This window comes from Megascapheus bottae, chromosome 5 (genome assembly GCF_031878675.1).
Source record: "Megascapheus bottae isolate mThoBot1 chromosome 5, mThoBot2.hap1, whole genome shotgun sequence".
Taxonomy (NCBI): domain Eukaryota; kingdom Metazoa; phylum Chordata; class Mammalia; order Rodentia; family Geomyidae; genus Megascapheus; species Megascapheus bottae.
The window spans coordinates 57,753,053-57,768,969 of record NC_143513.1 but is presented as its reverse complement, the minus strand read 5'-3'; the positions used below and the strand labels follow the sequence as shown (position 1 = coordinate 57,768,969).

The following is a 15,917-nucleotide window of genomic DNA, read 5'->3' as shown; positions in this document are numbered from 1 at the left end:
AGGAAGGAAGGAAGGAAGGAAGGAAGGAAGGAAGGAAGGGAAGGAGAAAAAGGAAAAAAAAGAAAAGTCCTTGAGATTCTTATCTCCAAAAAAGAATCCAGAAAAAGCCAGAAGTGGCACTGTGGCTCAAATGGTACAGGATTAGCACAAAGAGGCTCAGGGACAGTGCCCAGGTCCTGAGTTCAAGTCACAGGGGTGGGGGGCAGTAATGTGCACCAATGATAACTCAGTGTGCTATTAGTTTGAAATGTCAAGCAGTAAAGAGGATTCACGTTGGAAATATCGCAACTGTTTTCAAATAATGATATACAAAATGTCTTCAAAGCATGACTAAGACCTACTGGGCCATCATTAAAACAAATAAATTCTCATTGCAACAAAATGAGAATTCCAAAACAAGAGTTCTTTTTCTTAAATGAGAAACAAATTTAAATTTTAAACAACACATCACAGTATACCAGCTGCTCCAGTAGTCTGTTTGCCATCATTGTTGAAAATGATTATCTGATCATTTATTTTGAATTGCTCAAAGTTAACTCCTACATAGAGTGTAACGGAGATGCAATCAAAATTTCTTAGAGATCATTCAGATGAACACTAAAAGTTATTTCTTTTTTTTCAGGGTTTTTACAAATATTTTATTTCTGCCACTGAACCTACAAAAAAAGAAGTTATGGTGTAACAGCCTAGGTTGCTCCATTTTGCTGATAAGTCAGATGCATACATGATCTGAAGGTGCCACTGCAAGAACTCTGGAAGAGAAGATGTAAACTGGCATCAGTGGAAGGTGGGTATACTGGAATAATGGTTATTTTATTTACAGCCAGTATAAACTGCATTTTGACCTGGGATACTTTTTTTTTCAAAAATTGTTACTGATGTTTAAAAAAAATATTTTGATTTTCTCCCACTTACTATGCCATGGATAAAACTTGAAAACATTACACTAGCTGAATGAATTTGGATGAAAAAAGAGGAGAAAGATGGGAGTGTAGTATTCTATTTATGTTCCAGGGAAAAAAAAGGATATTCATAGAAAATGAAGGCAGAATAGTGGTAAACACAGGCTGGAGGGAGTGAAGGGGCAACAATTATCAATAAGTAATGGACTTACTACCTCATAATGTATCCATAATCCCATTTTTAAAAATAATAAAAAATAAAACATCTACAAAACTAAAAAAATACTTCGTTTAAGAAAATAGAATATTGATCTAAATTTTGTGCCATTCAATTTTGTTTAAAAAACATAGTTTAGTAGTATAAAATTAATTTAAAAATAGTACTACAAATAATATTTATAATCCAAAAAAATCCCCATTGTCTATCAAAAACTCTGATATGCGCTTAAGTAAATGTACTATTCAGGTACAATGGAATCAACTACCAAAATACTACTGAATGTTTCCTCTCCAAAGTCATACAATAGGAAACAATGTTACCTGTTGCTATGTCTACACCATAATGTATTGGAGACAACTATAAAAGTAATTACCCAAAACAAAAAGAGAGAGAGAGAGAGAGAGAGAGAGAGAGAGAGAGAGAGAGAGAGAGAGAGAGAGAGAGAGAGAGAGAGAGAGAGAGGCGGGGGGAGAGAGAAGAAGAAGAAAGAAAGAAAGAAAGATAGAAAGAAAGAAAGAAAGAAAGAAAGAAAGAAAGAAAGAAAGAAAGAAAGAAAGAAAAGTCATCAAGGTTGGACATAAAGAAGTAAATATAATTATATTTGCAAAACCCATAATCTTACATATAGAAAAAAATCTAAGAAACTCACACATACACACATACAAACCCTGTTAAAAATAAATTCAGTAAAGTATTCAGACAAGAAATCTATTATTTTTTCTCTGCATTATTAGTGAACAATCTGAAACAATATTAAGGAAAAAAACTTACAATAACATTACAGGTAAGAAAATAGCTAGAAGGAAACGAAATCAAAATCAGTGTTGATATTGATGGGTATTGCATTGAATTTGTAGATAGCCCTTGGCAAGATTGTCATTTTCACGATGTTGATCCTTCCAATCCAGGAGCATGGGAGGTTTTTCCTCAGTTCTGCTTTAATTTCCTATTTCAGGATTTTAAAGTTTTCATCAAAAAGGTCCTGAAGACCAGTGGAATAGAACTGAGGACCCAGATATTAAACCACAGACCTATGCCCACCTAATCTTTGATAAGGGAGGCAAAAAAATAGAATGTAAGAAAGACAGCCTCTTCAACAAGTGGTGCTGGCAGAAATGGTTAAGCACATGCAGAAAACTAAAGTTGGATCCTTCTTTGTCACCCTGCACTAGAATTAACTCCAAATGGATCAAAGTTCTCAAGGTAAAAGCCGACACTGAAAACTTTACAAGAAGGAATAGGAGATACACTAGGCATCCTTGGCACAGGTTGAAACTTTCTCAATAAGGACCAAGAAACACAACGAATCAGAGAAAGGCTGGATAAGTGGGACTGCATTAAACTGCAGAGCTTCTGTATGGCAAAGGACATAGCTGGTAAATTAATTAGGAAGCCTACAAAATGGGAGAAGGTCTCATATCTAAAATATATCAACAGCTCAAAAAATTGAATCACTGCAAAACTAACAAGTAACAACCATCCCATTAAAAGATGGGCCAAAGATTTTAAGAGAGTCTTCTCTGAAGAAGAAACAAAAATGGCCTATAGATAGATGAAGAAATACAAATCAAAACAATTCTAAGATTTCACCTCATTCCAGTTAGAACGGCCAGGATCAAGAAAACTAATAACAGCAGATGCTGGAGGGGATGTGGCCAGGAAGGATCACTACAACATTATGGAAAGCAATATGGCAGTTCCTCAAAACTAAACATTGAGCTCCCCTATGACCCAGCAATTCCACTACTAGGCATTTACCCAACCGCCCAGAAACAAGGGCATACTAAATCCACTAGCACAACAATGTTCATTGCAGCACTATTCACCATAGCAAAGATATGGAACCAACCCAGATGTCCCTCAGTTGATGAGTGGATCAACAAGATGTGGTATTTATACACAATGGAATTCTTTGCTGCTGTCAGAAAGATTGACATCGCCCCATTTGTAAGGAAATGGATATACTTAGACAAAATCATATTAAGTGAAGTAGGCCAGACTCAAAGGAACATAGACCCAATAGGCTCCCTCATTTGTCGTAATCAGTAGAAATCTTGTGCTCTCCTAGCAGAGATTTACAATAGAACAAAATTTAGAGACATTAGGCCAAATAATATGTCACTAAACGAAGGACCTCCAGGAGGAAACAAAAGCCATATAATGAGTGACTGTTGTCCTCAATGTGCTATGATATTTCTCATCTCCTTTGCCATCCCTTGGTTATCTCATATTGTTACAATATTTCACATTGTTATCTGATATATTTTATATGTGCTTAATTGGTTATTAGAAATTGATATTGAAGGGGGGAAATCAATATAAGTGGCGGGAGGGTGGGAGGGAAACGGGAACCATGTCATAAGAAAGGGTATCAATGCTTGTGAAGTATGCACCTTTTAACTGGTGAATATAATGTAACCCTTCTATTAATCACAATGAAAAATAAAAAATAAAAACAAATTTAAAAAAGAGTAAAGAAAAAGAAAAAAAGATCTATACACTGAGAAATGCCAACTATCATTCAAAAATTACAGAAAGTTTGAATGAATGGGAAAAACATCCAATGCTAATATATTTGAACAATTAATATTAGTACCATGATAATATATTAAAATTTACTAATATATTCAAACAATTCCAGATGCCTTGCTCATAAAATTGGCAAACTGATCCCAAAATTCATAATAGGCCCATAAATTCATAAAAGAGCTAATTTTCCTTCTGACATTAAAACTGGCTATGTAAATAACCAAGTTAGACAACAAAATTTTTACATATGACCGACATGCAGATTAGTGAAAAGTTAAATTTATGGTCAGTTGATTTTTCAATGAGAAAACAACTGAACTGAAAAAAAACATATTGTAAAAAGTGTTAGAACTAGCAAATTCATACACAAAAGAACGAATTTAGGACCCTTGCTAAATGATAGGCCTAAAAGTTTATGTGAATATACAGGAGTAAATCTTTATTTACTTGGAAGATTCAATATTAAATGTATACTTTACATAAAAAGATGAAATTTTGTAAAAACAATAAATAAATAAGGCAAAAAGATAATCCCCACATAGTTGTTGAAAATATTTATATACTGCATATCTTAGAAGGGGGTAGTATCACCTCATATATCAGATATATTTGTATTTGGTTATTTGAAATTGGATAGGGAAGGGGGGAAAACAAGATGAGGGGTGGGGGTTGGGGAAGGGAAATGGGGACCAAGACATATGAAAGGGTATCAATGTATGGGAATTAATGCACCATCTATCTTGCAAATATCATGTAACCCTTCTATTAATTACAATAAAAAATATATGAAAAAAGAAGGGGGTAGTATCAAGAAAACATAAAGAATTCTTTAATTCAACCATAAAAAGATAAACGTTATTTATTAAGATGACTAGAATGCTGAAATAGACTTTTCTCCAAACAGTATATGATATGGTCAATTAATAAATGAAATAATGTCAATAGCACTGTAGGTATTACTTCATATTCACTAGGGAGTCTAATGTAAGAATAAAGTCAATAATAATTGGATCCTTGGATTAGGATGATTTAAAAATTCAGCCATTTTGAATGAAGCTTGACAGTTACAAACAAAATGTTAAGTGTAAAGGTATAGATGTTAAATGAACACTTACTACAACTGAAAACAGAACCACATAAAAGTGTAAATAAAAATACACATATGTATAGACATATAATTTATTAATGGAATTTAATACTAGGGTTTTAACTCAGTGCCTGGGTGCTCTGCCTTAGCTTTTGCTCAAAGATAGCGCTCTACCTCTTGAGCCACAGTTCTGGTGCTCTCTCTCTCTCTCTCTCTCTGTCTCTCTCTCTCTGTGTCTCTCTCTGTGTCTCTCTGTGTCTCTCTCTGTCTCTGTCTCTGTCTCTCTCTCATTCATTTTGTTTTTTGGTGGTTAATTAGTTAACAGTCTGACTGACTTTATTGCGGGGATGGCGTCAAACCTTAATCTTCAGACTAAGGTGTGGATCAACATTATCTTTCAGATGTACTTTTCTTAATACCCAATTACTGAAAACAAAAAAACTATTTCCTAATTAATCTTCATTATATAATGAAACGGTAAATAACAAATTTTCACTAACAAAAAGTATAACTAGACTGCCAAATTGTATTTCACCATAAAAGGTGAAGCACACATACTTACAATGCCATGGATGAACCTTGAAAGCTTTAACAAAGAAAAAAAGAAAAATAGGATGGTATTTATTTTCAGAAAAATAAAGGTTATTCATAGAAAAAGAAAGCAAAATAGGGGTAAACACAGGCTGGAGAAAGGGGAAGGTAATGTCAGAATCATGAGTTTCTTTCTGAAATAAAGATGTTCTAAATTCTGGTAAAATTGATGGTTACATAAATCTGAGACTCTAGTACAATAATACCAAATTATATACTTTAAAGTGATAAATTTTATGGTGTGTGAATTATTTCTCAATAAAACTGAGATGAAAAAATAAACAAAGAGGAAGGTGAGTCAAAAAAAAACATGATTCAAAGTATTTTATATGCATGCATGCAAATAGCACTATAAAAGCCATTACTTTGTAGAATTAAAGCACACTAATTAAAAAAGAAAAAAAAAAGAAGTCAAACTTGAAGGAATATTTGCCATAATGTTCATTTAAAAACAGATAAAAAGCTTGGAGTTAGGAGGATGAGACGTAATGATTGAGTTTAGAAGCCAACCCCAGGACAAAAGTGTCCTCTGGGCCTGATTGTAGGATTTGAAGTCTCGGCCTGGGCACTGTCCCTGAACTCTTCAGGTCAAGCCTATTGCCCTGCCCCTTGGGCCACATGGAAACTTCAGGTTTCCTGATGCTTACATGGAGATAAAAATCTCAGGGATTTTTGGTGCCCAGCATGGTTTTGAACAGCGATCTTCAGATCTCAGCCTCTGAGTAGCTAGGAATATAGGCATGAGGCACTACACCTGGCCCTATGAGACTCTTTTTTTTTCATATATTTTTATTGTAATTAATAGAAAGGTTACATTATATTCACCAGATAAAGGGTGCATTACTTCACATACATTGATACCCTTTCTCATGTCTTGGTCCCCATATCCCTTCCCCCACCCCTCATCTTGTTTTCCCCCTTCCCTATCTAATTTCAGATAACCAAATACAAATATATCCAATATATCAGATAACAAAGTGAGATACTGTAACAATATGAGATAACCAAGGGACAGCAAAAGAGATGAGAGATAACATAGTACATTAAGGACAACAATCATTCATTATATGGCTTTTGTTTCTATATCCTAGAGGTCCTTTCATTTAGCGTCATACTGTATGGCCTTATGTATCTAGGTTTTGCTCTATTGCAAATCTCTGCTAGGAGGGCCCAAGGTTTCTACTGATTATGACAAATGAGGGAAACCATTGAGCCTATGTTCCTTTGAGTCTGGCCTACAGGAAGTAGAGATGTGGCTCAAAATGGTAGAGTGCCAACCTTGAGCCAAAAACTCAAGTACAGGACCCAGGCATCGAGATCAGACCCAGGAGTAAAGACAGACAGACAGCAGACAGACAGACAGAGAGACAGAATGAAAATCTATTAAAAATATTATTATATAATAGAAAGAAACTTGGAATGGGAAAATGACTTGTAATACTTTTATTCCAACTGAAGGAAATGGCAAATATAAAAACAGGCAACTATAAAAGATAATCAGTGATATAACATGGAAAGAATACTGAATGCCTATCTTAATGGGTAGTCAGGCAAGCTATGGTAGAAATTTTGTCTAAAGAATATGAAGGGAACAATCACAAGGAAGAGAGAAGAGATGTGCTTGTCTGGTTTAGGACAAGCCCACAGATCCCTTGCCATGTCTGAGAACCTCGTAGGCCAGTACCTAAACAAAACATGTGAAGAGAAGTAGCTTGCATTGACTGGAGTTACACCAAGAACCTAGCAACCATAGCAATCAATTTGGATTGTTATCCTTGCCTCCATGGAAAACCACTGAAAGGTTTTATTATAAAGACATCATCAGATTTAGATAATTTTTTAAAATATTTTATTGTAATAATTAAAAGGGTTACATGATATTTGCCAGAGAGAAGGTGCATTAATTCACATACATTGATACCCTTTTGTCTGTCATTGAGAGAATTGATTAAGAGAAGACAAAGAAGGGAAAGAGAAAGAATAAATAGGAACCCCTAGTCATAGTTCAAAAGATATTTCTGGAATAGACCAGCACTAAGTCTTTCTATGTTGACTACATTGTGCACTGAGAGTTCTATCCTATTCTCAGTATAATGTACTACCCTCAAGAGCTTCAGTGATAAAGGACTTGGCTTTGCAGCTATACAAACAGCTGAAGCAATATTTCCTGGAGCAGTCTTCACTAAAGAATGAATGCAGAGTCATGGGGTCCAGACTCTTACCTAAATGAGGGAGTGCCTGAGGAACATTTAGTGTCAGCTATTCATGCAGTCTACAAGGATATAATTAAGACCCCTTTTCTCTTCCTAATTCTTATTCCTTCCTCTCTTCTAAAAGTATTCATCTGATGTTTACAATCTCAAGATAACCAGCCTTTAAAGATCAGAGAACCTGATTGGAAAACACACCAGTTTTTTTTAATCTCTTAGTAATGTAACAGTATTTTGCTAAGCCCCATCAATATTTCATATATCTTACTTAATTTATTTTGTTTATAATAACAACTAATAGTGTTTTAGTAACTTAGCAATAATGAAGTCTATCATGATGATGTAATTCATATCATTGATCACTTCGAAAAACCTAGATAGAAAAATAAAGTTTCAAAAAGTAATCTTAAGTATTAAGAATAAAATTATCATTTAAAGTTGTGTGTAGAATCTACTAACATGGACAATTGTATTTAATCATTCTATACAAATCAACAGTAAAAATCCAGAGGAGCAAATAATATTAGACTAGGATACAAAAGAATATTCAAAATTTCCATCTTCCAAACTAGGGGCTTCTGTTTATATTTTCAAGGTAGATATTTTAGGAGGAAGTTGATAGACAAAGATGAATATAGTCACATTTTGCTTATTCAGAAATGCAGACTAAATGGATTACCTAAGTCTACAAGTATTCTTAAAACCCATTTAACTCATCATATGCAATATTCTACAATTATCAGAATTGCTCACTATAGCTGAATAAACAAATTTGCAAAAAGTTCTAAAGCATCAGTGAAATAGTGAAGGAGGTAGCAACATGAGGAAGTTTAACCAAAAGTAACAGTCCCTACACAAATCTCAAAGTATTCTGTCCTTGAATAATTAAGCAATGCCTATTGTTTGCAAAAAGTAATAAAAGGGACCTTGTCTGTAGTTCAGCTCAGATCCAAATTCTGTTGCCTTTTGCTTAAGGCTACAACAAGACTTACAAAGAAAATACATGGATTAATCCTTAATGTGAATTGTGAACATCAGAATAGCACAAAGAAAGGATTTCAGAAAATTTATAAACAGTAACATTTCAAACTTAAGTTTAGAAATATGTCTTCTTATTTTAATTTTATTTAGTAAAATCCTCTACAATGGATGAGCATTAAGTAATAAATAACTATGAATTGCCGGAAGATGGAAAATGTGACTGGACTTTTGTATTCCCATCCCTGGACACAACACTCAAGAGAAAAAATAATAAAACAGAAGAAGAGCTTTTAGCATAAAATTTTCTCACCACACAAATTTTCTCAATGAGTGTAATTTTAAAACAAACACTAAGAAGTTAAGTAGGTTAAAAAATCAGATGACCCTGTAGAACGAAGTGCCAAGGTTTTAATTTTTCTGTTCTTACAATAGTTTCAGTAGATGTTAATCTATATATGAGGGAAGTAAATAAAGTTCTAAAAGTCAAGTACACTATAATTCTAGCTACTCAAGAGGCTGAGATCTGAGGATCTTAGTTTGAAGTCAGCCGCGACAGAAGTCAGGGAGACTCTGCCTTCAAATAACCATCAAAACGCCAGAAGTAGAATTGTGGCTTAGCTGATAGAATGCTAGCTTGTGACACTACCTACTCCCTCAGTTCAAGCCCATAACTGGCAGACTTGCACATACATACACACACATGAACACAGAAAAAAAGTCATGAAGCTAAGACATTTTAAGATATTACAGAGTTGTGGGTCAAACTTCTGTGTTACTGACTGACTCAGTCCTCATCACTGATGTCCTGCACAATCAAACAACCATCAGAAAACATCACTACTGAGTACTTGAAATAAGACTAGTCTGAGCTGATCTATGAGTGCAATATATATACTGAATTAAAAAATGTTAACAATTAGAAAATAACTCAATGAATTTTTTAAAGTTTAATATCAACTATGTCCCAATAATATTTTGAAAATATGGGTTAAATAAAATACAATATTATAATTAATTTACTGCTTTTAGTGTTTTTATTGTTGCTATTAAGGGATTTATCACATGTAGATTGCATATTTTATTTCATGGATTTGATATCCATATTTGATATCATGGATTTTTGGGAAAATTTTACACAGAAATACTTATCTCTTTTAAAGAATGAGATCAAGAGAACAAATAGGACTTTTAACAAAAAGCATATTAAAAGAAACCATCTCATGAGAAAGTAAAAGAGAGAAGAGCAAGATTGCCTGAATGTTACTATTTCCTTCAAAGCCACTCCCCAATGAACTGAAGACTTCTTCCACACTACCTATTGAGAGCTTTATCACCTTTCAATATTGCTCCACTTTGTGGAGCAATCCTTTTTAATACGGTCCTTTGTGAGGCCAAAAGTCAAGCTCGATTCATAAATCCTTGGACTGATTATATGTACAACATATGTTGGGTGAATATTACATGCCTTTTTCTGGCTTACAAGCCTCATCTAGCTGGTCGTTTTGTCTGATCTCACTTCCAGTCTACCTCTCTATCTGTTGCTTGCCCCATTGCTTTTGGGTATATTTGCTATCTGGAATATTTTCTTTTGCTTTTGATTTTGTTTTTGTTTTTAACTTTTTCTCTCTTTTTCCCATTCATTTGTTTTCAATTTTGAAGAATTAGCTTAATACTTTACAGAAAATCTATACTGAAGTGTGAGCAGCATCACTACCATCATAATGCTTTATGTATTCACACTGAATGCATATTACCATGTTGATGGTTTCTTTTTTTTTCTTTTTCTAATTGTAATTAATAGAAGGGTTACATTATATACACCAGATAGAGGGTGCATTACTTCACAAATTTTGATACTTTCTAGCCAGAAAGTAGCAGAGAGGTTTTGGTGTATTGCATCAGTGATGGTCTCCCTTTCCATGGACCAAAAGCAACAGCACGGAGACCTGTACATTCTGAAAAGTCTGATACTGCAGCCAAAAGCTAATTAATGTGTATCTCCCACTGGATTGTACAGAATATAAAGAAAGAGGAAGAACAACAGAAGCCAGGCACCGGTGGTTCACATCTGTAATCCTAGCTACTCAGGACACTGAGATCTGAGGATCGAGGTTCAAAGCCAGCCCTGGCGCTAAAGAACATGAGACTCTTATCTCCAATTAAGCACCAGAAAACTGGAAGTGGTGTTGCGGCTCAAGGAGTAGGGCGGTAGCCTTGAGCTGAAGAGCTCAGGGACAACACCCAGGCCCAGTGTTCAAATTTCAAATCCCACAAAAAGAATAAGAAGAAGAAGAAGAAGAAGAAGAAGAAGAAGAAGAAGAAGAAGAAGAAGAAGAAGAAGAAGAAGAAGAAGAAGAAGAAGAAGAGATGGAAATGTACAAAGTGTTTTGTCTGCAATATCTATTTTTGTTATTGTTTATAGATGAAAACAAAACCAAAAGAAGGGAAGGAGAAAATACATATGATCACCCAGGTGTCAATCCATGGTCAGAAACTGCAGGGAAGAAGATGAAGATAAGTACTGATGTACATAATTTGGGGGAGAATTTGAAGGAATTGTGTCTTTATATTTATCTGTAGATTAAATGATGGTATTTAAGTGAGGTTTGACAATGAAGAAGGGTCCTGAAAATAGTATAAAATAATTTGTAGCAGACACAGAAATGAAAGGAATATCAGACACTAATCAAGAGAATGTCATGAAAGGATTGGTAAGAGTTGTTAAACATCCATTAAACAATAATAAAACTAGATAAAATTTATTGAGTTCTTATTTTGTATCAGTCAGGCAATGGCTGAGCATTTTATGTGCATTGTCTCATTTAATCCTCAAGACATCTAATTAGGTGAGTATAATTATATGTCCCTATATTACATATGTAAATTAGAGATTAAGTAACTTGACCTTTTATCACAAGGCATGATTCAAACCCACTTCTTTCTGTCTCCACCTCCTGAAGAAGGTCTCCAGTGGTTCTGTAATATAGAACTGGAAACCAGTTCTGTTTCTGAGAAGAAATCCCTTAATTTTGAAAACAAAGATGTGTTGCAGGCCTAAAAACTTTGAAATGACCTATCTCATTCTCAAAATTAATTAGTACCAATGTCCACACTGAACACTGCTTTTCAAAATTTCAAATGCCATTCAAGTGTGACTATGCAACAAACTTGCACTGAAAAATCTGTGAATGCCTATGACAGCTCTGAAACAGGTAACAGTATTTATGAATACATCTTAAAATTTGTACCCAGCACATGTGAATTGAGCACAGAAAGAACTAAACCAATATTTCTTTAAACAAAATAAAGAGTAAAAAAACATGAAAGGAAGGAAAAGAAAAGAAGAAAGAAGCCCAAGAAAGAGAAAGGGAATAGGGATAAAGAGAGTTTTAAGGAAAAATGTTCTATTCCTTACAATATTTGACTGTGACCAATCATTTTAATTTAGAACTGACAAAGAACTTATGCTCACATATTTGACTACCTTTGGATTATGTCAAATACAGCCTCACATATGCTATTTCCATACTGCTGTATCTTACAGAAGCTTCAGCCATCACCTAAATACAGAAGCAAGATGAAGGTGAGGGCTCACTTCTTGTAAATTGTTAGTGGTTTTAGTAATATCAGTTGTATGGGTATAGAAATGTCACTTCAAATAAATCTTTGTGTAAGTTAAGCAGAAAACAATCATAAAATTTTAGGAACAAGGTAGGTAAACTAATCAAGAAAACAAAAGTGCCATCTGTGAAATTAAATCACTTTCATGGGAGGATTTTTTTTTCTCCAATTCCTTTAATAAGCTTATCTTCAAAAATAAATAAATAAATTCTGCAGGTATCTAGCCATTCATACAGTTGAGACCAAAGGAGGACACTATTTGAAGAGGAACCAAAAGGTTCAATATTTATCTGCATTTCATCACATTAAATAATATTTATCAAAATAAACTGAAGAAAATGGAAACAAGAGGGTTTTCTTTTCTTTTTATTTATTGTAAGAGTGAAGTACAGAGGGATTATAGTTATATAAGTAATGGAATGAGTACATTTCTTGTCTAACATTGTTACCCTCTCCCTTTTCTTCTCCCATTTTTCCTCCAGGCCCCCTGACTCTCTCCCCTCTTAGTTGTGAGTATGGCTGTTGCATTGATTCATCCTTTGTTCTTTGTCTCCTTTTTGTATTGAGTATTTCATTGTCTTTGGGAGGATAAAAATTGACAGAAAGGAAGTGACAAGGTGAACAAATGCACCAGTGATATTCACTAGACACTATGTCAAAAATGAATCATACAACCTGTCAGTGGGGATGGGAGGGAAATCTAGGAGAGAGATTTAGGCTAGAGGTGACACTGTTCCAAAAGAAATGTACTTATTACCTGACTTTTGTAACTGTAACCTCTGTACATCAACTTTATAATAAAGATTTAAAAATTAAAAGAGAATCTTGTTTGAAGGAAAACATGTTAAATAAACATGATCAAGTAATAAAAGCAATACAGAGAAGAAGGTAATGTGAGAACAAAGTCAAGGAAAATCTTAAGACATAATTGTATGTGATTTAAATGCCCATCTTGGTCCAGTAGCATCAATTCCTATAATTTTTTGATGATGATAAGGATCAATTCCAGGATCTTCTGCATGCAAGGTGTGAGGTAAATCCTCAGCTCTTGTTGGCTCTTATTTTTTATCTCCTTGTTTTTTGAGACATAGTTTTACTATATATTTGGAGGTCACTTGGCCTTCCTATGTAACCTAGGTAGGCCTCCAGTTCTTAATTGTCCTGTCTCTGCTTCTTAAGTGTTAGAATTACAGACGCCTGCCACATACCTGATAGTAATACCAGGCTTTGCATTAGCAAATAAAATGTCATCAATAGTAATATTAATGAAAATATCCTCAAGCTATATTCTGCATTAACCAAAGTTACTAACTTCAGTGGCTCAAGGTAGTGAAATAAGTAATTCATTATGGTTGGAAGCCTTTACGATTTCACTATCATTCAAAAAGGAATCTTCAGCCGGGAGTTTGGCCTAGTAGTAGAGTGCTTGCCTAGCATGCACAAAGACCTGGGTTTGGTTCCTTAGTATCACATACATAGAAAAAAGCTGGAAGTGGTGCTGAGGCTCAAGTGGTAGAGCTCTAGCCTTTAGAAAGTCCAACAACAGTACTCAGTCCCTGAGTTCAAGCCCAGGACTGACAAAAAAATAAAGGAACCTTCAGCTCTCCCAGTTCTAAGCTCTCTAATCATAGGTAGTATAGTAGACATGATAGAAAGTTCTGCATAGGTTGAGGTAAAATGTATTATAGTGAGCATAAAGACTTAGAGATAAAGGGAGTAGTTTATAAAAGTTGTAAAGAGCAAATTTCAGCTTGATTTAATCCCACAAGCCACTTATATCTTACCAGCAAACTGTCCTCTAAGTACAGGCGTGATTAGATTGCATTGTATCTATCATGTCAATTAATTTGCCATAAAAGAGGATCACCTGGAGGTATCATTTCAAAGTTTCTTTGTGGTGCCTACTTTTAAATCACCTGATCAACTCTAATTTAGGACTTAACATGTGCATAAGAAATTAACTATGGGGCTGGGAGTTTGGCTTAGTGGTTAAAGTGCTTGCCTAGCATGCATGAAGACCCGGGTTCGATTCCTCGATACCACATACATAGAAAAAAGCCAGAAGTGGTGCTGAGGCTCAAGTGGCAGAGCTCTAGCCTAGAGAAAGTCCGAGGACAGTGCTCAGGCCCTGAGCTCAAGCCCAGGACTGGCAAAAAAAAAAAAGAAATTAACTTGTGTAAGATATTCACAATCTTTATGAAAAATATAATTTTAAGCCACAAAAATAGGTATAACACAAGGCAGGATATGACTTAAGTGACATACTCTCTATTCTTTCTATTTTTGACAATCTTTATTTTATGTGAAAAGTTTTAACAAAAATAGATGATATAGAGTTGTCCTCAACATGACTCTGAAAATGAAAAGATTCCATTAACAAAAGAAAGATTACATTCTGAGAGAGAATAAAAATTAGGAATCAAGACAGAATTGACAAAGCATCAAAAAGGTAGGGACAAAAATCCAGAAGGGCAACACAGAAAAATGTAGGAAATGATACACCCCAGCTCACTGTGGGGAAGGGAATCAGAAGCTACACTCTCAAAGTAAGACTGACAGCCCTGGTGACAACAGTCCTGGGGAAGGGAGAATCCCAGAGTTCTTACATATCTAAATCCAGTGAATGCATTAGATGTGATAGTGACTCCACCTACATGGTAGGCCAGTGTTGTCAAAAAAATACATTTACATCATTCTCTTATCTCTAAATGCTATAGACATCAACAACTTGAAAGGGTATTGTTTGAAAATTATCTCCTCTGGGGACATGAAAATGAGACCCAATCACAATCCAGAGAAACTAAAAAAATTCTATTATGGTAGTGTGAGATACAGCCAGGGGTGGCAGTGCCTGGGAAGCAGAAACTGGACACAAATCCACAGAGAGTGTTAAACAGGGAGAAGTCAACTGTGGATAGTACAGGCTTGATTGGATTTCATGTCAAAGAAACTCAAGGTCAATCTGAGTGCACAATCAGTGTACAAAGAACAGAAGACAACAACAACAACAACAAAAGAGTTCAAGCCTGAGGATCACAAGGAAAACAAAAAAGCAGACAGGAAACTAGGTGACTTCCTAGAAAGAGAAAAGTGACCAAAGAGTTTGAGTGGGGCTGATCAAAGTATATAATAGACATGTAAAATACATAATGATAACATTCATACTTTGGAATAATTGATGCAGGCAATAAAAAGAAAAGATACATATTTGCATATATGAAAAGTGACTATCTCCAACTGCAATCATCATTTCTTAGAATGCCCAAGGACAAACTTATAAAACATATAACCAACTTTTAAGTAGTTTGGTTAAGTAGATTTGCCTCAGTTATCACTCAGATTCCATAAAGTAGGCAATGATTGGTTATCTCTGCCGCAAAGACCCTTGTTCGTTATTAGTTACTTTCAGAAACAAAAGCAAAAAAGAAATAATCAATTACATTTTTCAGATTATTTGGAAAAAGAGATTTTGTGAAAGAAATAATAAGTTAATCATAATCTCTTCCTGTAATGAGGCATTAGATCTGTATTCTTAACAGATTTAAGAAAAGATAAAATCACTTATACTGTCTAGCTATTTTTAAAAGTATTAATTCTCAGACCACTATTTGGCATTCATTTAAAGTCAGTATATTACAAAAATAAAAATCAAAATAATTTGCTATGTATCAGTATATCCATTATTTCGTGTTTAACTTAAAACAAAAACATGCAGCAAAAAGAACATAAGAGAAGGGGAAATTTGTCCCCTACATTTTTTGGTGTACATACAATAA

General features: G+C 34.4%; 1 protein-coding gene across 1 annotated transcript in view; it reads right to left on the bottom strand.

Moving 5' to 3' along the window:
* The window catches only part of Foxp2 (forkhead box P2), a 437,066-nt gene that overhangs the window by 396,428 nt on the left and 24,721 nt on the right, over positions 1-15,917 (bottom strand). The window lies entirely within an intron of this gene.